Below are 24,553 nucleotides of genomic sequence, written 5' to 3'. Positions count from 1 at the left end.
CTAATGAATAGGAGGAAGTCTACTCTAATTCTGCTGAAGTCTTTATGCTGAGTCAGAAGAGAGAACTGGGTATCTGAAATGCGATTCAGAAGGCCTCAGGACTGAGCAGGGAGTTCCTTGGAGTCATCTAATAGGAAATACTAGATGAAGGGATTTAGGTGTGATTTAGACCACCAGAATATCACCTGATCTCTGTTTTCTGTACTTGGTTTGTTTGGGGCAAAAGCTATTTCAAGTAGGGTCCCGCCATCTGATTACAGCGCTATGTATAATTACTCGGCTATGTAAACAACAAATTGAACTTCAAAAATATTTGTAAACCATTTTGGGAACTGACTCTGTTTGACCTGCTGTGAGCAGGAGGTTGGGCTAGCTGACCTTTGAGGCCTTTTCCAACCTGAGTTAGTGCCTGATCCTCTTCTACGAGCATCCCTTCTGATGGTCATGGCCATTATTTATGTTGTACCCATTGCTTTTCCACAGTGAATTATGTGTAATAACCTTTTGTAGAAGATGTTTTCCTGTATTCTTTCTTGAAAGAAAAGAGTTTACTACATCTTTGTTTCATTGTCTGTGTTCCTTATTCCTGGTGTCACCTGATACTTGCTTTATCTATTAATCTGTGTGGTTCAATGTATACTAAATAAATAATTACTTGCTTACTAAGGTTGGGGTATTATTTTGGGGTCCCCCCCACCCCCCAGAAGTGGTGCCACCTGACATTCCAGATTTTCTTCTTAAACAGTGTGTTTAATAAAAGTTTGTCTGCTAGAACAGGGCAGGGCTATTTTGATTGCTTTAAAGAAAATACGTCAGAACTTATGTTCTCATTGGATTTCCACCATACACTGTTGAAAACAATTTTGTCCTGCCTGTGCTAGCAGCTGACAATGCTTGCCATTAGCAACAGCTCATCTTCTGATGGCCCATAAGTGTTTAGGTATTGCCTGATTTCTACCTTTCTCTTCTTGCACCCTCTTTTCAACTTGTGGTCTATTTGACTATATTGGTTTGTAGTCCTTTCTGAATTTATTTGTCCACCCCTTTATTTCCACTGCTGATAAGCAGTATTACGTTATTGTTTCAGTTATGCAATGGAGTTTACCCATAGCAGGACTTAGTAGTGGTGTGAAATGGACACAGGCCATGAGACTCTTCTCTCTTGTGCAGTGTTTCTGTATGAAGCACCACATGCCATGCTCCTTCAGTAGCAGGGAAAATCGTGCTGTTGGGAAGGTGAAGAAGTTGAGTAAGGAAATCTGAAATTTCTAGAGGTAATGTGAGATTTGAAGACCTAAATTTTTTATTTCATAGATTTTTTTTTTTTTCAATGCTTTTTAACCTGATAGAGCCTGTGCTTCTCCATTGACACTATTTGCACTGTTACTGGACAAGCTGTGGTGACACTTTGTGAGCTCAAGCTACCTTGAGATGTCTGTGCTGATACTGTGTGGGAAGATATCAGCCACAGAGACAAAAGGGTATGCTCCAGCTTGTTGTGGAGGGTTTCTGCCTCTCGTTCTCATTCATCAGTGAGTTGAGTGTAATGGTAGGCTTTGCAGGGGAATGTCCTGTTCTGCCATCTCTGTTGCAGGGACGGTAACCTTTGGCTGAAGTATGGAAAGACATCAGAGAAGAAGACACCTTGTGCCTTTTCAGTATTTGCCAAAGCTTGTCTGTCAAAGCCAAAGACAGAATTTGATGCTTTCTATGTAGAAAGCTATTTCAATGACCAAACTTGCATATCTGTTCAAATTTTATTTCTAATAGCATGCTTGCTGGTTATGACATCTGAGGCGTAATGGTTAGAAATCACTTAAATAATAGCATGTTAATGTGCATTTGTAGTTAGTGCCCAAAATGTGTTTCTTGGCTGTATGACATGGTGATGACCTGTCGTGGGTTCCAGTTATGATCTGGTTCATGCTTACAAGAAGAGAGAGTGCAGGCAAGAGTTAAAAACATGGTTTGGAACATTTATGATTTGATTTTTTACCTTTAGAAATGGAATCTATTTCCAGAAACTGTCTTAGTACAGGTTAGAAACAAAGAACTTCCAAATCCCTTCAAATGCAATAAAAAAGGAAGTCAGACTACTGTTTAATCTATGCTTTGGCATAAGAGGTGGAATTTACAGAGAAACTGTACTCTGAGAAGAGGGTGGTTCAAGTTGATACATAGCATGGTAGCATAAAAGGGTGCCAGAAGGTAAATTGCCTTTACATTTCAGTGAAATTGCCAGGCTGAGGAAAAATGTTTGAGTTTCTTTTTCTGCTTGTTGTCCTTTTGTAACTAGATTCTTTGGGCTTAATCTCAAGTTGTTACAATATTACTAGAGTAAGAAACCCATTGAAGATACTGGAAATAGCAGGTCAGCAGAAGTTAAGAAACAAATGTTTTAAAAAGACAAACACGTTTTTGTGCTGCTTAATATACTCATCTTTGTACGCTTTAAGATCAGTGAAGTACCAAATCAAACGTATGACCTAGCAATCGTAACCAAGTCGTACTCCCCTTGTGAAGCCAATCTCTCTTACTTGTACATGTATTGTACCTGAAATTTGGATTGGAATATATTGGAAGTGGTGACGTATCTATGTCTGAATTTCTCTTGGTTGCTGTGAAGGAACTTTCTAACAAGTTAGAAATTGTAACTACCACAAACAGACAAAGCATGCTTTGCTGAATGTGTCTTGATCAACTCAAGAGAGTTGTATCCTTGAGTTAATCAGCTTGAGTTTGGAAGAAAACAGTCCACCATATGTATAGACATAAGTTTTTATCTTAATCATTAAATCCATCGCTTCTGTTGCTTACAGGAAAAAAAGAAAAAGTCTGTCTTAGGAGCGATGACTGATCCCATTTTTCCCATGTACATTTTCTTGGCAGAAGCATTGGCTTAAACAGTTTCTGCCTTGCCATCATGGTGACACACGTTTGTGGAGACGTGTGAATCAGGGCAGGGAGTTGCTGCAGACAAAATTGCTTTGCCTTTTTTCAGTGTCCATCCCTGCTCCTTCTTGCTGGGTTCCCCTGTAGCGGTAGGAGTCCTCTCGCTTGGTTCACAACATGACCCAGCATACAGCTGAACGGGTATGGTTCAGTGCCTGGGAAGAGGTGGCATGGGGTGGGAGCAGCTTCAGTTAGAACTGTGGCTGAACATGAAACCCTACCCCAAGTTGTTCCTTTAGCTCATTGTCTAATCCTACGGAAGGCAACTTGTGAGCAGTTCATGTGTCAAAGCAGTAATTACTCAACACGACCGGCGTTGGGCTGTCAGGCTGTGCTGTAGCAAGATGACTGTTTTCTCCTTGCTAAGATTCTTATGGCTATTAATGTGCTTCCACAGTAAAAGAACTAAATCTTGCATTTTGCAAGTGAGAGAAAATGCAGCTCCACGTTTGAAGCTCTAGCGAAGAACAAGGCCAGCTAAGGTGACTTCATACCTGTTAGCTTGCGCCTTGGGTCACATGAAGAGTAGGAAAAAGTACTGAGAGTAATTTATTATTATTATTTTAACCAGCTATTATCAAATTGCAACTTGTCTTGTTTGTACTAACATACTTCAACTTGTCAGCTGACCCATTATCTGGTGTGTTAAAACATGTATTTTTTTTGTTTTTTACGGAGTGTAACATGTTTGAAAATATCTACAGGTGTAAGGTATAGCAGCAGAAACAGCTTTGTGAATTTATGGTGTGTTGGGGATGTTGCAGGGGGTATTGCCTCAGAAGGTACCACACTGGTGTTGCAGTGGCAGCTTATATAAAGGGGCAGTTAGGGGATAGCTGGTGTACAACAAACTCAGTGTTCTATCCTTGCTTAACCTGCAAAGTATGAACACAGAAACTCATTCTATTTAATATCATTTGGAAAATACCCAGCGGGAGACAGAAGCTGTGTATCTTCTTTGGTTTAAGAGGAGCTTATTTTAGTTAATCTCAGAGTAACTGGTTAGAAAAACGTTTAAACCCTGCAGAGATGCATGTCCAAGAGGGGTTTGTCCTGGTTAAACCCAAAGAGCTATGAGTGCTGAAGGGAACAGGTAAATCAGACGATGTCTTGGTACTGGTTTTGCTGTTCACCACTTGTTGGTTGGACCAAAATAACCAACCCTTACTGCAAAATAGAATATTGGCATTTTACTGTCTTTGCTAAGGTTTAGACTAAGATAGTTGTTAATACCTGGTAGTACTGTGTTCAGCTCTGGGGCCCCCAGCACAGGAAGCACATGGACCTGCTTGAGGGAGTCCAGAAGAGGCCATGAAGCTGTTCCAGGGGCTGGAGCACCTCTCCTATGCAGACAGGCTGAGAGAGCTGGCGTTGTTCAGCCTGAAGACCAGAAGGCTCTGGGGAGGCCTTAGAGAAGCTTCCAGTGCCTAAAGGGGCCTACAGAAAATCTGGAGAGGGACTTTTTATAAGGGCATGCAGGGGTAGGACAAGGGGAATGGTTTAAACTGACCATTAGATCAGATAGACCATTTAGATTAGATATAAGGAAGAAGTTCTTCCCTGTGAGGGTGGTGAGGTGCTGGCACAGGTTGCCCAGAGAAGCTGTGGCTGCCCCATCCCTGGCAGTGTTCAAGGTCAGGTTGGACGGGGCTTGGAGCAACCTGGTCTAGTGGAAGGTGTCCCTGCCCATGGCAAGGGTTGGAACTAGATGATATATAAGGTCCCTTCCAACACAAACCATTCTATGATTCTATGATATTTAACCTTCTCATTGCAGCAGCCTAAGTGTGCTAACACCTGTGGTTACCAGAGATGTGCTGATAAGCTGTAGCTTGATAGCTCCTTGTAGCTGAATATATTTATGTGTCCGTACCTGTACTAACATGGCACAGATGGCTCTTATACAATAGTTACTTGTTTCAGAGCAAACACGTGGAGATTTTTTCATGTGAGTGCTTTCTTTTTAAAATTTTATCTTGATCTCTGGAGAATTGGTTTGATAAAAACTTTCCTGTAGGCCAGGCACCTAAGAGTGTGTTTCACCTAAAAATGTCGTGATCAGGAGCGCTGGTCCACTCCCTCTACTGGGGTGGGTCACATTGCGTCAATCAGTGTGGGGTCTGGGTTGTGCAGTCTTGGAGGTGAAATGGTCTTTTTGACTTCTTGTGTGCATTTATTGAGGCGTTCTCTAGCCACTACTCATCAGGCAATACTGAACTTATCCACATCACAAGGTGCCTGAGGTGAAGTGTGTCCAGTTGCAACTTGGTGTAACAGAAGAGAATCTGATTAAAAAAAAAAAAAATGAGTGAGAAAATAGACATAATACATTGTCTCCTTTTTGTTTGGCAGATAAATCAGATGATTGTTGTCAACGTGTCAGCCTGTGTCTTGCGGATGTGTGATATTTGAAGAAATTTTAAGAAGTGTAAACAAATTATTTAAACAGTTTTAAAGAAAACTTACAGAAGATTGACAGAAGCGAAGCAGTACACAAGAGCAGTTTGGGGTTTTCGCGTGAAGGGAAGTTGAACAAAGGCAGTTGCGTTGCTACTTAAATTGGCAGAGTGATTGGTTTGCATGTATCTATCAATACGAGTGAAATGATCATTGCGTAATGTGTTCTTGGTTTGTTTTTCCCTTGTAGAAGAATAAGAAAATTGGCACGGACCGTTTGAAGGATTAGGAAAGAGCCGTTTGTAGATGGACATTTGTCAAGCTTGCTTTCTTAGCTCCTCCGTTCGAGATTGGGTTTGGAGAAGTGTAGAGCAGCCTGAAACTGATAAAGGGGGTGGCAATAAAAAGCCAATTCCCGAGGTCACACGTTCATCCTTAGGGCTGAAACCCTCTTCTTCCCAGAGTGGCCCCAATCAGCCGAGGAGGGGTCCGCTCGGGAGGCGGCCGGCATCTGTGGAAAGAAACGTTTTTGTAACTTCAGAGTTGCGCTGCTTTGTTAAATGGGAAAGTGCCGGCGCTGGGGGAAGGGAGGCGGGGAAGGAGCAGGGAGCGGGCAGTCCTGCCGCTCTCCCCGCTCGGGAAGCCGCTCGCAGCACGGGTGCTTGCGGTGGCACACACCGAGGCCGGTTCCCGGTCTCCCCCGCCGCAGTCCCCCTGGGCCCTCGGGCCGGCCCCCTTGGGCGCCAGCGCCGGCGCGTTCCCCCCGCGGCGGGGGGCGCGGGGCGGGGGCCGGGGGCCGGGCCGGGCTGTGCCGGGCGGTGGGAGCCTCCGGCGGGGGCGCTGCGCCTCGCTAGCGCAGTCGGCGCGGCGGCCCCGGCTCCTGCCGCAGGACTCCGGTCCGCACATTGGCGGCGCCCGGCTGCGTCGGATCTACTTTCGCTCGGCTTTTTTTTTTTTTCTCTCCCCTTTTTTTTTTTTTCCTTCCTCTCTCTTTTTTTTTTTTTTTTTTTTTAATTATTTTTTTTTTCCCCTTTCCCCTCCCCTCCCCTTCCCCTCGCTCCCCTCCCCCTCCGCCCTCCTCCTCCTCCTCCTCCTCCGCCGGCGGCCCCAGCCTGGTTCGGGGAGGATCCCGGAGCCGAAGTTCGGAGGCGATCGGGGCGGTGGCGGATCGCTCCCGGCGACGCCGCCATGGGGGCCCTGTAGAGCCGCCCGCGCCGCACCCGCCCGGCCGCGCCGAGGCCCCGGGGCAGTGGCCTGGGAAGCGAAGCGCTCGTACGGAGCGGCGGGGCTGGGGGTAATATGGCTGATCTCGGGGAGTGCTGAGCAGTCGGTGTCTCCGCTCGGCGCTGTGTCTCCGCGGGCCGTGACATGTAAATAACTTCTCTTCCCTCCGGATCGCACCGATGCCAGCCCCTCCATTTTCCAGGGGGGATTTGTGAGAGGTTCCGCGGGGCTGGGCTATGTCGCGCAAAACCAATTCGCCGGCGGTGAGTACGGCTGTCGTTTAACTTCTTTGTATTAAAGGGCGAACTGTGACAGCGGGCCCGGCGCCGTGCACAGCGGGGGATAGAGGGGGTAGAGGGCTGGAGGGGGACCCGCCGTCGGGGCCGGACCGAGAAACTTGACGGGGGACCCGGGCAAGGGGATTGCGCGGCGTTGGGCTCGGTCACGAATCCCGTGCCCCGGTGCTGGCGAGGATGTGTAGGTTCGAGCTACACATCTCTCGCTAGGTAACCCTCGAGCATTTAAAATGTAAGAGGGCGGTGGGGGTGGGAGAAGACGCGGGTCACCCTCTTCCCCCCCCCTCCGTGGGCACACCTGGGCGCACCCGCGGGTGCCTGCGGGGACACACGCGTGTTCGATCACCATTACGACTTTATATGGTTCGTTACAGCACAACTCTGGGGTTTAGGGGTTTTTTCCCCTTTTTATTTTTTATTTTGTCACTTTCATTTCCCCGTCTGAATTCTGGAGCGGTGAAAAACGCGATAGGATTAATCTTCCTTCAATATTCTGAAGTACTCCATATGCACGGTTTTTTAAAAGAATGCCTTTTTTAATTTTGCGTGATTCCAAGCCATACCTGTGTTAATTTTAGGTGATCCTTCCAGCCGCCTTTTATCTGTAGTTGTAAATTAAAGACAGAAGCAAAGAGGCACTTTTCAAAATACACCATATTCCTACCGCGTAATGGATGTTCAGACCATCATATATGATGGTTTTTGTATGAGCAGTGAGCAAATAGGTCGTAAGTCAAAGTAAGTGTTATGTAACTGCCTGGCTTTAGGAAACTTGGGGCGAACTGTGAAGGGAAAGTCTCATTTCAGTTTTGCTTTGGACAAAGCGAGGGGGTGGCTATCCCTTTTTTTTCAATGGCATTACTTTGTAGCAGGTTGATTTAAAAAAACAAACCAACAAAACCGAAACAACCTATTCTTTAAAAATAAGAGCCTGTTATTCTGTATATGGTGTATATTTGTATTTTTCTGAAAAGCTGTTTCACTCAGGTACCTAAATTCTGGGTACTGAACACTAAATATTCACCAGGGAATCATTAGTTAATGCTGTAACCGGATTCATTACATAATCAAAAAACGTTCCTGAGTTAGTGTAGTTTTATTATTTAACTTCACTGTTTTCTAGAAGGGCGTAATTTGGCATAGTTGGAGTTTCTGAAAGAACTGAGGATCAGCATGAAAATAAAAAGTTGGATTTTTTTTTTTTCATCAACAAATAAAGCAGTAGTGGGTTAATACTCCTATTGCAAAACTGAAATGAGCAGGCAGACATTTAAAGATTCCCAACGACTATATAAAATACTGGGTATTGAAGTAAACACAGTCACTAAGCTGGAGCTTACAAGTACGGGTCTTTGTGCTTTTCGTACATCCTGGGGATATTAGTATGTTGTGTTTGACGGTCCTGCACAATTAAGTCCGCTTACCACAGAAAATACCTGCAGCTCCCAGACTGTTTACGGTGATTTTTAACCATCTACTTGTAAAACAAACAGAGGAGGAGACAAGATACACTTTTCTCAATGCAAATGTGATCAGCTGCATCTCTGCTAGCCAGGCATTCATTTCACTAATGACTACTGTACATTTACTTTTCAAGTATGTGGTGTATGCTTCCCTTTACTAGTTCATTGTAAATGTTCTTTCTTTTTGATAATATACTCAAAACCTACAGATACTCAATTCTAATTGCCTCACTTGCAGGTTGTCTTTGTAAACTGTTTTATGGCTTTATTCTTCTTATGTCGTATCTGTTCTGTGCAAAGTAGTACCTGATATTCTGTCAGCACTATATCTAGATGCTTTTAGGGCAAAATACTCTTCATTCTTTTTTGTAGGAATTATTGAATTCTAGTATAATTATTTTGTCAGACTGTACTTGCTTGGCTTACATATATTTTTTATCATTATTATTTTTTTTTTTTCTCTTTTCTGTATTATTCTTTCCGAAACAGAAACTCCTGCAGAGTTTTGGCAAAATGTTCTATGAGAGTTTTTTTGGGGGCAAAGGGGAGAAGGCAGGGGGTGGCATTATTGCTATTTACATAATATTCCAGTAGAAAGTAGTTGCATCATGTATGCTTTCTTACTGTAACTGTTCATTGGACTTGCCTGAAAATAATACCTTAAGGGTACACGGCTGAGCAAAAATGAAAAGCGGCCATGTATTGCTTTCTGCTTTTGTCTCAGGCAAAAGGACCATTCAGCATGTGCTTTACAGGGTATTTCCAGCCTGAAATTTAGCCAGCTGTTTAAAAATAATGGTAAAAGTATTCTTTTATCGTTACTGCTCTCAAATCTTATGGCTTTGCAGTTCTGTTTTCTTGTTCTCAAAGTGTGGATAGTAAACTCTTGGTGTGGAATAGTATATGCTTTGTATACCATGTAGTATAAAGTATGCAGCCCAAGAAGAAGGGAAAGTGGCTCTGGAGTGTTGTCAAAATCACACTCTAAACAAACTGAAAGATACTTTTTTGTTTTATTTGGGCTGTTCCAGTTTTTGTAATTACTAAAGCTCTTGGAAACTCTAGGAGGTAGCGTGTTTTCAGGTAGAAGTATTAAAAACCAGTTTGACAGTGGGCCTTTAGCTAGTCTTTTATAATTCTGCCTTTCCTCTGTGAAATCCTTTTGGCATGTTGTGGTTCTCTGGCAGTATCCCAGCGTGTGATATCACAGATATCAGATGTCTTCTTGCGATTCCTGGCATTTGCAGTGCCGTAGTGGTGCTCTCTGGGGCAGCTTAGGTGAACCAGGAAATGTCAGAGAAACTCAGTAGGGAAAGCGGTGTGGTAGAGAAGCAGTCACGTAGTTCTGGGAATAGGTGAGCGCCTTCTGTTGAAGAGTGTTCAAATCCTTGTGTTTGGTAATCCGATGCAGAATGTATCCAGCAACGGATGTGCCTTTGAGTAATCTTTACAGGCTTTTTTCCTCTAACATCTTAGGTATAGATGCATATCAAAATGAGTGGCAAAACATCATGGTTAAGCTTTTTTCCTTTGGAATTATCTTTGATTTAAAAAATGGATCATCATTATACGTTAGAACTTACTTATTTTAAAGTTGAGGTCCAACACTAGGCGTAAGATAGATGGTATTGCACATACGGAGGATATTTGACTCCTCCATAAGATCTGTTGAAAGTTAGTCATAGTGCATTGCATTTCTATCTGGTTCTTTGGTGAGATCTCCCTCCTGCCCGTATTTGCTGTTACAGTGTTGCACAGTGTGCTTTGTGCTGATGGGTCGTTTGTAGTATAGCTAGAAAATAAAAGATTTCACATTGGCTGCTTTGACCTGTATTTTCATCCTGGTCACCAAGCCTTGAAAGGTAAATACTTAAGTAATGTTACTTAACTAGACACTCAGAGAAGATGAAGGCGTAGAAGAAGAGTCTGCTTGTGTGTTTGCTTGTTTGTTTAGTCAAGACTTGCAGTTCTTGGATATAATTCTGTTTCAGGGATGAATTCTTTGTTTCAGATGGAACTCAATGTGTTCATCCTACCCATAAGCACTCCCATGTTGTTATTGCAGATCTCCAGTTCTCTTTTCTTCCCCCCACCTCTTTTTTTTTTCTTTTTCCTTTGTTATCCTTATTTTTGAATTTTCATGCCCCAAATACCCCAATGCTGTAAAAAGAGAATGTAGATTGCTTTTGTAAGACTCTTGTTTTGTATATGTGCATGTGAGAGCAGGTAATACTGCCTGGTTTATAGTTATGCTTCTGCCCCATCCAGCTTATGATCTAAATTATGCTCTTGCCCCCTGTTAGTGTCTGACATTGGGTGTTGTAGAGAAGATGTGACAGAAGTAACTGAATTGTAAGTGAAGTGGGCAGTTATGGAATACTCATTCCGTGGGGAATCTGTTTGAAATAGCATTAGACCAGGAGGAAAGAGAGCTGCGTTTTTTCCAGAAATCAGAAAACCTCAAGCATGAATTCTTACCTGTGCTTTATACTTTTCTGCAGAAATCTACCTTCTTTGGATCACGTTTCTTCTGAGGATAGTCAGTTTGATGGAATTTTAAGGCTTTTTCCACACATGAACAGAGTGAAAGGTTATAATGTAATCGGCAGAACAAAGAGAATGGGGTATGGGATAGGGATGTGGTGGATGGGATTGTACAAGGATGGCATATCTGGAGCAACGAGAAGGACATCTAAGGTTGGAGCTTTATTTTAATCACCTTGGACTTCAGCAGTTTTTGGCAGTACAGTTTTGTGGCCCAATTGAGAATGAGTTTGACAAGCAGGAAGATACTGATAGTGGTCAAGGAGAGCAATGAGGGAATGAGTAGCATATTTTCTAACCTTTTCAAAGGTTACTTGATCAGGGCCAAATAATAGAAGGTGTGCTAGGTGTTGTCACTGCCATGTCAACCTTGCCTTGTGTACAAAAGGTTTAGTCACAGTCATAGTAGAAGTCATTCATTACATGGTCAGAACTGTCATAAAATGGAGGTCTGGTTTGAACAGTAACTTCTTTTTTAATCTCTTAAAAATTTTCACTTTGGCTTTACAATATTTTAGTAGAAGGCTAATTGCACATAGGAGTGGGTACAAAAGCAAGGTGAGGGCTTTTGGAAGAATCATGGGTTTGCAGGTATCAGAAAAGAGCAACCCAGAGTTACAGGAATGTAATCTTTAAGACAAATGGGAGATTGAGGATGAGAAGCATAGACTTGGGTCCTTCTTTCACCTTAATCCATCTTGGTGCAGTAGCTTGCCTGTGAGTAGTCATTCTTTTCATGCCAGGTTGGACGGGGCTTGGAGCAACCTAGTCTAGTGGAAGGTGTCCCTGCCCACGGGAGGCGGTTGGAACTAGATGAACTTTAAGGTCCCTTCTGACCCAAACCGTTCTATGATGCTATCTGTATTTAACCATCTTTTCCCTTCCATTTGCCCCTTGTAATTTTCTGTTTTCACCTTGTTAAAGGAAGAGAAAGTTTTTAATTTAAGAAAAATAAAACAGTTTAAAGAATGATGTAAAGACAGTGTTATGTAGCTCCAGGAGTGGCAGCTATTGTAGTTTGCAATCTATTTCTTGGAAGAAGAGTGTGTTAGTGAGAAAGTCTGGAAGATTTCTGAGGTGGTTCGTGTGGATCAGGGTACAGCCTTGAATGAGCAAATTCTTGAAACTGGGCTGGGAGAGGAGTCTGGCTTGCGTATTTTGTTTAGCTTATGTATTAGTCTACAAAATGCACGATAATTCAATATATTTTCTTTTTTTCACCCTCAGCATATTTGTATTCAGGTAGTAAAATCCACCTAGGGTGATGTAGAATGTTAGCTATGAGAAGTTTGCAAGTTAATTATTTTCTCTCTTCCATTTTTCAGAAATGCACACGGCTATTGAATCTGTCTTGATGGCCATGGCTCAGATACTGAGATAGTTATGTCACTTTTCCATAGAAAGTTTTGGAATCCTAGAGCTGAATTGGTGAATAGCTACTATTTTTGGCGGTTCTATTGCTTCCCTTGGGGATGTTTTGAAATTGGTTGACTTCTGTTTAGTATGTTACCGGAAATTCAGAGTTTCTGAATTGTGGTGTATAGCCAGGAATTGCTGTTGCCAGTTGTGACATCTGCTGCATTCGCCCCTGTGGATGAAGATTGTTTGCTATGTTTTCTGTGGTGATAGCTGGGAGAAAGGAAGGTTGGGGGGAGGTAGTTCTTCTAGTCATTGATAGACCTACATACAATTAATATGTAAACAACCTTATATTTGTATATTTATACCTTTCTTATGGTTGCCTAATCACCAGTGTCTGCTGCTGACAGCTTCACCAGCACTACAGAGGAGTTTTCGTTATTGATGCCTCCGGATGTCCAAATAAAGAACTGTCAGTGAATAAGTACCGTATGGATTCGTTTAATTATTAATCACGATGATAGGGTATTCTCTAAGGTACACAATTCTGTTTCAAAGACAACTGAAGTCAATAGAAAGTTTTCCATTGAAATTAAAGTTATGAGAAGTAGAAGTGAAAATGGTCTAGTCTGTTCTGTATGTCCTGTTTTGAATAGCACTAACCGATTGCTGCTTTGCATGATCAGAAAATGTGGGGAAGAGGATGCTTTAGAAAAACACCAAACCAGGCATTGCAAAATAGTTTTTCATTCTTCATATTGTGACTAGTTTTCTGTCAACTTAGATTATGTGAAACAATGCTAAGCGAAAATCATAGCAATTATAAATGGCATAAACTTGTTCTTGATTTCTGTATTATTCTTTTACTGGCCAATTAGTTGTGTTTGGCTCCCACTGCTTCCACATACTGACAAGAATCCCGGTTCTGTTGTGTGTAGAGAAAAAAAATGAGCTAGATGTGTGTTTCATGCCTCTGAAACCCAGCCTACTCTCTGATACAGTTTAATCAAACACACAGCAGCATCCTACGTAATCATTTTGTGTGTTAAATTTTATCAGAGTGATGCAACATTGGATAGTTTTGCGTGTACTACTCCATGTCCTGTCCGTACGCTTTTCACCGTCTCCTGTGCCAGAAATTTTGAGGCCAGGAAGCAGATAAAGAAGAGATACTTGGTTGTCTCTTCTGGTATGTAACATGTATTTGTAGGTGAAGAGTAGGAGACCTTTCCTGGGGAAGGCTGTCTGGAAGGTCTCCTTTGTAATAGGAAAGCTAACAATGGTTGTGGTCTCTTCACTAGGTTGGAAGGGTGAGGGTTTTTTTTCTGACTGTTCTGTAGTATCCTCTGAGTGAGATTATTTGTGATGAGTTTAAAAGATGTGCCGTAGTGGTATAGTTAGGGGCAGAAAAGCAGTGATGGTGGTGTTATGTCTCTTAAGGCTATATGAGAAGCAAGGCTGGGATGGAAGTGACTGCATCTTATGTAAAACTCTTGTCACTGGGTAAAATTGATGAACTTCTGGGCACACAAAGGGAAATATGTGCTGTTCTTTCACAAAGCACTTTTCCAGCTGCCCCATAAGCACTTAATGTCAGCTCAGAAAACATCTTCTACATCTGGAATCCAAAATTAATTTGCAGAATCTTTTCAATAGTTGCAAGCTGTGCTGAAAGAAGATGTATCTTGAAATAATCTCCCCTGGAATCTCTTCTCCAGTCCTTCCAACAGCCTCCTAAGCCTGCTAAGCTCACCAGAAGCAAATTTTCTGCAGATCATCCTATGCCCAGATTGTACCTGAGCAGCAAAGCTGACCTTTGCTGACAGAGCTCCATGGCCACCCTGGAATATGTACTCCAAGACAGAATCACCCAGATCGTAGGATTCTTGTCTTTGTATTTTTAAAAGACAAAGACACTTTGTTTACCACATTTCTTCATGAACGTTCACCACATCCTCATGGGAAGTGGATGGATGAAATTAAGTGACTTTTCGGTATGAGGATGAATTTGCAGTCAGTGAACACCAACTCTTCCTCATAAAACTCAATCCTTAACTCTCTGATCTTGGCATTCAAAGATGCATGCCCAATTTTGTCAAGACGACGTGCCTGGGTGTTTAACGGTCATGTGTGGGATGGTTAAAGTCATGACCTTGCCAAATGACAAATTACAAAATACAGTTGTACTCTAATATCTTGCCTGCACCCCTGCCCTAAAGCATCACATCTTTGCCTTCCACAGATAATTATTTACCTCTTTCTCTTTTCCCTAGGAGACAACCATCTTATGAGCTTTCCCTCAGCCCTCTCTAACAAGCAGTGTCTGCCTGTCTTCTCAGACAGGTTCACAGCTTTAACTTTGAGGATTAGGGAATAGTATTCAAATAAGAGCTTTTGTGTCCATGAGCTTGTTTGTTAATTATATTACTTGAGCTAGGGTAGGGGGCAAAAAGAAAATTCCTCCAAATCTCTCTGTAGTCTTTTTAACTGAGTACAAGAAACAAAAAATTATAAATTCCCTATAAAAAAGTAAGGTTAGAATGCTCGTATATTAGGATTGGATATTATTTTGAATTGGAAAGTAGCAGCAAAATGTCACCTGCCTTTCTTCAGTGACATGACACGTGATGCTTACGTTATTTCTGAGGCTGTACAAGGGATCTGATGACTTAGGAGAACCCATTGAGCTGCCAGAAGAGCGGAGTGTTGCTTAAATACAAGAAAAGTAGGTGTGTTTTTTTGACTGTGAAAGCATCTTGTTGAAAAGCATGACTGTATGATATGAAACTTGCTGTTCTTAAGGTTATTTTTTGACTGTGGTAGCTAACGACCACATGACTGAGTGGTAAAGCTCTTCAGTACAGTATGGACAGAGATCCTAATGAGCCATCTACTGAATGGAAAGGTATATAGGATGCTCAGACATTTTCTTTGTTTCCCTTCCCCCTTGATGCAGAATTCGTTCTCTATAAGACTGCATTAGAGACTCTGGGCATCAGGAATCGGGAACAAGTCTTTTAGAGGAACAACTAAAGGCTACATAATTGCATGTTCGCTGTTCGCAGTTCAGGATGGTGAATACAAGGCTGGAAATGAAGGTCAGTGGTGTTAAAGATCAGCCTTTAGGTGTGACAGTAATTTGGGCAATATAATGAGCTCTGTTTTCCTAGCTCTTGTTTCAGAGTCTGTTTGTAAGATAATATGGAGAAATTATCTATTTCACAACGGCAGCTTTACTGGGTCAGATCGGGGATCTGGATGTTCCATTGTCATGTTTCCTGCAGTGGTTAACAGCAGATGCCTAGGAAGGAAAATAAGAAAAGAATAATTTTGTAATGATATTTCCCCGAACCAATTATGGAAGGTTGGGAAAGAATTGTGGGATTTCTGGTGTCCAGGATAGTATCTCTGTGTTAGATCTGTTGAGCATTACACGTGTCCTATGAATGTGTCCAGCCTTTCCTCGATCACACAAACTTTCAGCATGCTGAGCATGGAGTACCACAATTTAACTGCACATTGTGAGAACAGCTGCCTTTTACTTGGGATTTTCTTGAGCCTTCTACCTACTAGCATCAGTGCCATGTAACGTGTTGGAAGACATAGTAAATGCTAATTCTGTGATCGCCTTCTCAGTGTGAATTGTGATTATAATTATCAAGATGCACAAAAATGTATGTGTGGGCAAACCAGACTGCATACTTTACAAAGAGGTGCACAAATACCAAAGACCTAGTTGAGAGCACCAGGTTAAGTCAGTGAAATTTTATTTAAACTGAAACAGTTGTGTGTGTGTGATGGGAAGGCTTTTTGAAGGCATTAAGAGACAAGTGGACTCCAAAGGAGGATGTCTGGGCTGTTAGCAAGTTTTCTTGTCAGTTTTAGGGCAGTACATTTTTTCACTTTTTGCAGCCGTAAGGATCTTGCTTTCTGATGTTAAATGTCTATATTGCATAGCAGAGCTTTGGATTCATTCTATTAGTGCAGTAGTATTTGCAGCTGGATGCTGAACCTGGACTAAATTATTCTGCATATTATGTTTTCTCGATAGAACTGGTTGTCTGTGATTTAAGGTTTCACACTTGATCATGCTGATGTCTGGATCTGTAGATCTTTAAAAACCCCAGTGTATTAATACTGTTACCAGTCAAAGCTGCTGCAGCTTTATATATTTTTCCTTCCTCAAGGGTTCTGCAGTGGCCAGTTTGGGCATTAGCCACCAAATGCCAGGGTGCCTGTATGGTAACTGCGGCAGCATTTCAGTATCTAATGGACCAGGTCACGTGCAAACCCTCATTAAAATATGATTAAAGTATCCCCTTTTGTTTGTTAGATGGAGCCAAGCCCATGCTTTGTGCTGGACCCTTCATTATGTTTGCACTGTGTGTTTTGAGATGTGTCTCTTGTTTGTGAGGCTGATTGTTCCCACCCCGAGCCCTGGCTGTATTCAAAGCTCCACTGAAGATGCTCAGCATTCGGCTGGCTTTCCGTTGTTCAGCTCTCCTCTTACATCAACTGATGATTAAATGTGAGGAGACAAAAATGATGTTTGCTTTCACTTAAAACATAGTCTTCTAAAGACGAATATGAAATACGAAGCTACTGTTGTTGTCTGGGGGTGTCCTTGTTTTCCTATACCTCTGTTACTTAACTGCCAAAGGCTGTTGTCTTTTTTAAAAATATATTTTTATTATTTAGATTTAATTAATAAGCTGCTCTTACGGTTAGAGAACCAGCATAATTTACATTGGTAATTTGCCATGACCACCTGTGCTAGTACATAAATAATGAGAGAATAACAAAACCTTACAACTAAAAAAGAGAAATCAAAAAGATTTAGTTATGCTTTCGAAGACAAGCCACCTTATCTTGCCTGGAAGTGGAAATACTGGGCTGTTCTTTAGGTTTACTTTTTGTGAAACATGGAAATTGGTATGCTTCAAGCTCAAAAACTCAGCATGAATCCACAAATTTAAATTGTGTGTTTGATTTGGTATAGCCTTGACAGTACCTATGGAAAGCATAAACTTAACGGAAACATGGTGTAGTTGATGAGCATAACTGACTGGAGAAGGACAGCTGACTTCTTGTGGTTGTTGGAATTTGAGCAAATGAAGAGTATTATTTCTAAGTCAACATGTTGCAGAAGAAGAAGGGATAGAAAATGCTATACAAGTTCTTAGATCTGGCTTTTCTTTTGACACTCTGTGAAATCAGATGATTTGGCACTTGTAAGTACTGTGGGTAAGAGGCGTTCATAAGAAATAAAATAAAATGTATATGTGGCAGTGGTGGGGGAGGCGTCTGTTCTGAAAACATCTGAGATGCTGGAAAGTGTGTCCCCAGTGGGAAAGAGAAATTGCATAGCTGGCACGGAGGCTCGCTTCTTATGCATATGTGGCCATATTTAGAAAAGGATCAACACTAGGAACTGAATTATTAGAGAAGTGAGTGGCTGAAGGAATTGAACATAAAGGAGATTATTTGTATCTTGCTCGTTCGTTTGCATTTAGCCAGACGATACTGTGGGAGGGCTGCTAATTCCAGACTAGCTGCATCTTGAGATGAATTTCAGAAGGTAAATGTTTGATTTAAAGCTCCACAGCGGCTGTTACCTGGGTTTGTGGGTGGGCTGCCTTCTCCCTTCAGGTAGGAGATGAACAGGCATGAATGAAAATCACCATCCCAACTTCTAAGCCTGGTTTGGAAAGACCCGATTCAACACCTGATGGAGCAAAGTGCAGGGTGCTCATACGCTGTGTAGCACTGAGGGAAGTTTTTGGTTTCTAGTACATCTTGCAAACATTCATGTGTGTAAGTAAAGCAAACAAAAACCAATAAAAAAAAGAAAAATCTGAAAACACACAAAACCCCGACAAAACCCAAAAGCAACACTGCTTTCATATAAAGAAAGAATGTTGTCTTACTGGCAAATACTTGTTAGGATAGTAATATAGTTCATGACAATTATTTGCACCTATGTGGCAGTTTTTAGTTCATTGTGGTTTTGTTGTCATACAACAGATATCTAAATAAATAAATTAATGGGTCTGAGAATTAAAATAATGCTTCTAAGGAGACAGCCAGAAGGAATGCTTTCAAATTTTTTAGGAGCAATTAATCCCTCCCTTCCCCGCCCCCCCCCCCCCCTTTTTTTTTTAAGAAGTGATTCTTTTTGTTACACTCATCAAGACTCATTTTGAAAGACTTATTTTTCCTGTTTTGGCAAAATAGTTGATCAGCGCAACTGGCAAGGAACTGACATGGGAGCAACAAAGAATTTCTTTCTGGCTAAAAACTGTGTTCGAGGCCATCTTGGAGCACTTTGTGAACTAGAGTAGAAACTCTGTTGTGTGAGAAAGGCCATTCAAGTTAAGTTGCACGTTTTCCTCCCCAAAATTAGCATACCAGAATACTTTATTGCGGAGTGTTTAGAATACTTTGTACAAGAAATAACAGTAAGTTGAAGATTGCTAGCTGAGGATCTGTAATGATGCCAACTGACTCTTTTTTAATGAAAGCTTTGTATACATAACAGGATGAGTCATCACTGGAGAGTTCTGAAAGTGTTTGGCATCCTGAAGAATCCTTTTGTATGTCTCTGCTGCACAAAAAAAGTATTTTTGTCATGAAACTCTGCCTTAAGAAGTATTGCAATAACTGGAAACTTCAGGGAAGGGTTTTCTAATTAAAAATCTTAAAGATTAAATCTTTACTTTCTATTATTGTTTTAAAAATATTTTGGTAGTCTTAGATCTTCCTGAACAATAGTATGAAAATTCCTAAAGCAGTTTGTTGGCTGTTAATTTCTTTTTAAGATGCGGCTTCAGACATACTTCTTTAATAAATTTTTTTTTAAAAGTGTGTAATAGGAGCTTGACTGTTTTCCTTAGTTTAATGCAAGAATTAAAAATCTGGTTGTAGGAGAATACTGTAACTCATTTTGCTTTATTCAAACAGGGTCCCTCTTCTAAACCCGTAGTAGCTGCTTATCTAAGTTGCACTTATTTCAAGTACATTTTCTTTTGATACAGTTGTTGTGTAGAAGAACTGGTCGGCCTTGGTGATTTTTTGTTGTGTCTCTTAAGAAACTGGTATCTTACAAAGTTAAAGCTTTTTCCTGTGTATTAGGAACATCAGTAGTTGCTGTCCTTACTCAGAGCAACTCCTTGATAAAAAGAAACAGAAACCTTTCTTAGTGTTCAAGGTGATCCTAAGTAGCATGTCAGACCAACATTTTATTTTGCCCATGATTTTTCCTAATGATGTGAAACCCATTTTGTATAATGTTAAAGTGTGTACAAGGCAGCAGAGATTGAATTTTGCAGCTGGTGAAAAAGGGTAGCAAGTTTGATTGTATTTGAGATTTTTAGGAATATATGAAATTTTCCGGTGTTCTTTTCCCCCAGTTCGTTCTTCATCAGTATGTCTTCTAAGACACACTGTAATTAATTTAAAAAATCAAAACCATTGATGAGTTCTTCCATGCCTTGTAGTATTGATGATATATATTACTAGGTATTAAATTTAATAGCTTTAGTTTTTGTAAATTCTTTTGGGTGAACCTGAATATGAAATATAGGGCCAAGGAAACCTGGAAAAAAAAAAAATTCTTCAGAAGAAGAATTCATGAAGAAGTCTTCAGAATTCATGGTTTTTCATCCAGGAAAACAAAACAAAATAAAACCAACCTTTTGTAATAAAATAGAATTGTATAGGTTTTTATTCCAAATTCTCTGAATGACAGTGGTAACAGAAAGCGTAAAAGCAGGAGGGCTTTCAGCCAGTTCTTGATGGAGTACAGAGGTTGGTTATTGAGCATTGAACATGCAAGTGTGGTAAGTCTTGAGCTGGGCTCTTAGATTTAGATACTTTTATTTTGCTGTGCGCATCCAAGTTTAAGTGTTGAAATAGTTAATTTGATTTGAAAGTGAAACAACAGAAGTTTATTTAGCTAATAAAGTTCATATGTGGTGATAGTTTTTATTTTACCTTAGCATTAGTTCAGTGGCATTGCTGAGCAATGGTTTTAATGATAGCATGCTTTTTCTGTGTCCTCTTGTTTCTTTTTTTTTAAGTCCTTAGGCTATGTGTTACCAACTTAGTGTTATTCTATAATAGATTAAGTTTTGGATCATGGGGTGTGTCTAGTGAGACTGAAGCCCTAGTTTGTTTTTCTTTTCCAAGGGAAGCTAAACCTTAACTTTTGATTTCATTTATGGAAGAGGTAAGCCCTCAACATAACTGCAAATTGGGCCATGGAACTGGATATTAGAAAATAAGGTGTTGGGGTGTGTCTGTATCCAGAGAAGGTAATGGTTTTGGTGGCGTTATTAATCTTATGTTTTCCTGGCATCCTCTCAGAGCTCTTATGGAGAGGAGATCCTACTTCAAAATACTGTACTTCTTCCAATAAAACACCATTTCCAGCAGTTCAGATGAAGAAAATTTCCCTTAAGGATACTGAACCAACCGTGTTACCTTTACTGTAGGATGCAGATGCAAAGAAGAAAAATCAGTATTTGTTCCTCTATCAGATAACTTTGTGTGCTTATTTGGGAGCTTGTAGGCCAGAACATTGGGGCCTGAAATTTCTGTGTGTCTTAGATTTTCTCTCAAGTCTTGAGAACTAAAGTATCCTAGAATGCCTGTTTTTCCAGTATGCTGAATGCTGCAGAACCTGGATGCTGCTATAGCTTTCTTAACTTTGTGGTAAAAAGGCATTTCTAGTGGAATCTATCATTGAAACAGGAAAAAAGTACATGACAAGGAGAGGTGGTGGAGGTTAAGGAAGGTTTCCCACCTCATCACTTCTGAGTTACTGTTTCCTGGTAAGTTGCCTACCTGTGTCTTGCTGATAATAGAAACTTTTCTAGTTAGCTTTATATTTAGAGGGCATTTAAGGCCACGATTCCAGAGATCTGTTCTGCTGGCAGCAGTGACTTAGGCAGTCACCTCTTACTGCAGCTGCTCAGCACCGTTCCTCTGCCAGTGCAACTGCTAGCATGCCTGCGTGGAGAACCTGGCTGCGAACTCACTTGCAACACTATAACCTCCATTTGTAAAGGGTACGTGCAGCTTACGTGTTACTTCAGGTGAATATTTGACCTCTATCCAAGTCCTGTTAGTTTTGCTTTGACCTGTGCTAGCTCTTTGTGTAAAGCTGTTTTTCATATCTGTAGATTCTCAGAGTAAAATTGTAGTGTTCAGAGAAGCAGTGCTTTTAGAAAGGTCTCATCAATAGCAATTAGTTTAAAAATACAGGGATTTAACTTTTTTTTTTTCCTTTTAAGATTTACTTAGTCTTTACCTTTTTCGGCTTTGAGGTCAATGTTTCACTTTCTGTGGTATAGTTTTAAACTGGTACTTCTGCTTTTACCAGTTTTTTTCTAGTTAATAATTTGTGATAGAATTTTAGATCTTGTAAAATTTTAATCTTTGTAAGTAAGTTCAGATTTAAAATGGTTCAGATGTGCAGAAAAAAAGGACAAGACTTGGTATAGTATTAACACCTTTATCATGTCAGTAACATATAGTCAGCAATCAAGTATCTCCTGTTGTGCCTACATCTGTTTTACTTGCCAGTAAACTAAACCTTCCACAAGTCAAGGCATGCCATGTCTAGGCTACACACTCATCACATTTAAATTTTGAAGTGAATACCGTTATTCAAAATTACCTCAGTATTTTTCAAAGGTTGAGATCCAGGAACCCAGTTTTGGTTGTGCACAAAAATAGATTGCTCAAGGTAACAACAACAAAACCAAAAAAAGATAAAAACCCCAGATTGTTCAAGATAACAGTAGTCTAAAAAAATTTGTATTGTGATGTGTTAGTGCTGAGCTTTCAAAGATGAGGAAATGTGTTAATAATTCATATGTTTTACTTGCGGTACTTGCAGCACAGTTTACAAAATGATAGGTATAGGTACTCTGTAAATGTTTTGTGGAAATTTGTCTTGCAAAATCAATACAAATTGAGCCACACTTTCAGTGTGTTTGAAATTGCTTGTATCCAAGGAACAAGGAACAAAACCCATCTGAAAGGTTGGAGCTGGACAGAAATAGTTAACAACAGACTGTAGGGATTAGCATTGGGTCCAGCCTTGCTGCTGTTAATGAGCTGGAAGAAGGCGGAAGCAGCAAGCTAATGGTATTGACAGACAGTATGGAGGTAAATGGATTTGTCAACACAAGGAGAGAGAACATGGAGAACACCACAAGTTAGGAATAGACAAAATACAGAAAAAGGAGAAGGAGGTTCCCCCCAACCTCCTCCAACAGATACAGCTGCCACTATTGAGTCAGTCAGGGCCGATGGGTTTCCAAGCACTGCACCAATGAGAGTGAGAGTCTTGCAATAAAATAATGCAGAAAAGGGACAGCAGATAAATGAATGTGGTTTTGTTTGCGGGTTGTGTTTTTGTTTTTTTTTTACACTTAATATTTTAATTACCTCAGATATGTTATGAAGATGAATGAATTTCCATTTATTATACAGCTAGACTGTCTCGAAGTGAACAACAGACATGTCCACGGGATAGTGCTGCTTTAAGACAACAGTTAATGCTCACACCGAAATTGAAATAAAATGTGTCATGGGGGAAAAAAAGTATTGTTGGTGAAATGTGGTAGTTAAGAGTTGAGCACCTCTGCTGTGGGGACAGGCTGAGAGAGCTGGGTTTGTTCAGCCTGGAGAAGAGAAGGCTTCGGGGAGACCTCAGAGCAGCTTCCAGCACTTAAAGAGGCTGACAAGAAAGCTGGAGAGGGGCTTTTGGCAAGGGCACACAGTGATGGACAAGGTGGAATGGCTTTAAACTGAAAAGGGTAGATTTAGATTAGATATAAGGAAGATGTTCTTCACTATGACACTGGCACAGGTTGCCCAGAGAAGCTGTGGCTGCCCCATCCCTGGCAGTGTTCAAGGCCAGGTTGGACGGGGCTTGGAGCAACCTGGTCAAGGGGAAGGTGTCCCTGCCCATGGCAGGGGGTTGGAACTAGCTTTAAAGTCCTCTCCAACCCAAACCATTCTATGATCCTGTGATACTTAAAACTAGTACTTTTTATTTTTATATTAAAAAATATTAAACCTATTGTATCTTGTAGATGGTGGTGTAACAGTAACTGTGCCTTTTAGGCAGAGATTTTGTTTCTGTGTTCTAGGAACTTTGAAAACAAAGTTATACTCAGAGAAGACAGGGCATTTTTATAAAATACCATTTTCTAGAAATAATCTCTGTAGTCCACAATGGATGAAAACATGTAATAGTTGTTATTATTCTAAATAAATAAATAAAATTACCCACTCTTGAGCTGTCCCAAATGTACCCTCAGCTGCTCTGCAGACACAGACATCGAGACTAGAGTAGCAGCATTTACCAGCTGTGTGTAAGAGCTACACTGCACGTAAAGGGATTTCACATTTTATTATGTGGGAGGGATGATGTCAGTTTGGTTGATTATGCCCCTTTCAAGCTGCTGTGATAATTACCTGCTTGTTACCAGAAGTGTCGAACCCATTTTCAGTTCTTGTTTGCTTTTGCTGTCATGCCCTAATTGCTACATAATTTTGTCCCTGCCAATTACTACCTTGGAGTTGAATTTTACAGTGAAAAAGTTGTAAGAAGCAATAAAGTAATTGTTTTTTAGGTCTCGTAATTTCAATAGAATATTTTATTATGCTACAAAGTATATTGAAATACGTGCTGCTCGCTTCTGTGAGGCAGTGAAATCCCATGGTTCCCACTGAAATCGGGAAGATGTGGAAAGCATGACTTTTTGGGAGAGCAAGCCCCTTGCGGTCGAGATGGCTATAGTATGTGTCTTGATGGTTACATATGCAGAAGGTGAAGAGCTGAGGAGAGTGGATGGCTTCTAAGTTTTTATTTTGGAAATAAAGATATTTACTACTTTCTTTAGAGGCAGGAACTCATAGGTTTGGTGGTTCTTTTTTTCTTACTCCTTCCTTTCCTTCCTTTTCATCCTATCTTTTATCCATGATGTGAGTTTTAAAAGTTGCCTTTGATGTAGATACCAGGTCATCTGATGTGATCCTTCAGCCATAGTTATCTATAAAGATGTAAAGTAAATGGATTTTTTTTTAAAGGAGCTGGGCCTATATAGTGTCTTACATTCTGATTAAACTATTCATTTGAATTATTCAGTGGAATAAAGCCTGTAGTAATTGGGTTAAGGGCTGGCTGACCAAGCACTTTGTTGTCTTTGGGAACTGTCATCGCCTTGCTTTAGGTTTTTTTGGTGGTCCTCCAGCAATAAAGCCTGGTATTAGTCAATATTTATAACAATTACTGCTGTTGAT

General features: G+C 40.8%; 1 protein-coding gene and 1 long non-coding RNA gene across 2 annotated transcripts in view; both read left to right on the top strand.

The window, feature by feature from the left end:
* KMT2C (lysine methyltransferase 2C) overlaps positions 1-24,553 on the top strand; it is a 197,057-nt gene that overhangs the window by 11,829 nt on the left and 160,675 nt on the right.
* LOC115604964 lies at positions 21,065-22,079 on the top strand. Its single transcript, XR_003990455.1, has 2 exons — positions 21,065-21,983; positions 22,032-22,079. It is a non-coding gene; the product is annotated as an uncharacterized LOC115604964 (long non-coding RNA).

Source organism: Strigops habroptila, chromosome 1 (assembly GCF_004027225.2).
Source record: "Strigops habroptila isolate Jane chromosome 1, bStrHab1.2.pri, whole genome shotgun sequence".
In the NCBI taxonomy this organism is placed as follows: Eukaryota; Metazoa; Chordata; class Aves; order Psittaciformes; family Psittacidae; genus Strigops; species Strigops habroptila.
This window is presented reverse-complemented; position numbering and strand designations above follow the sequence as displayed.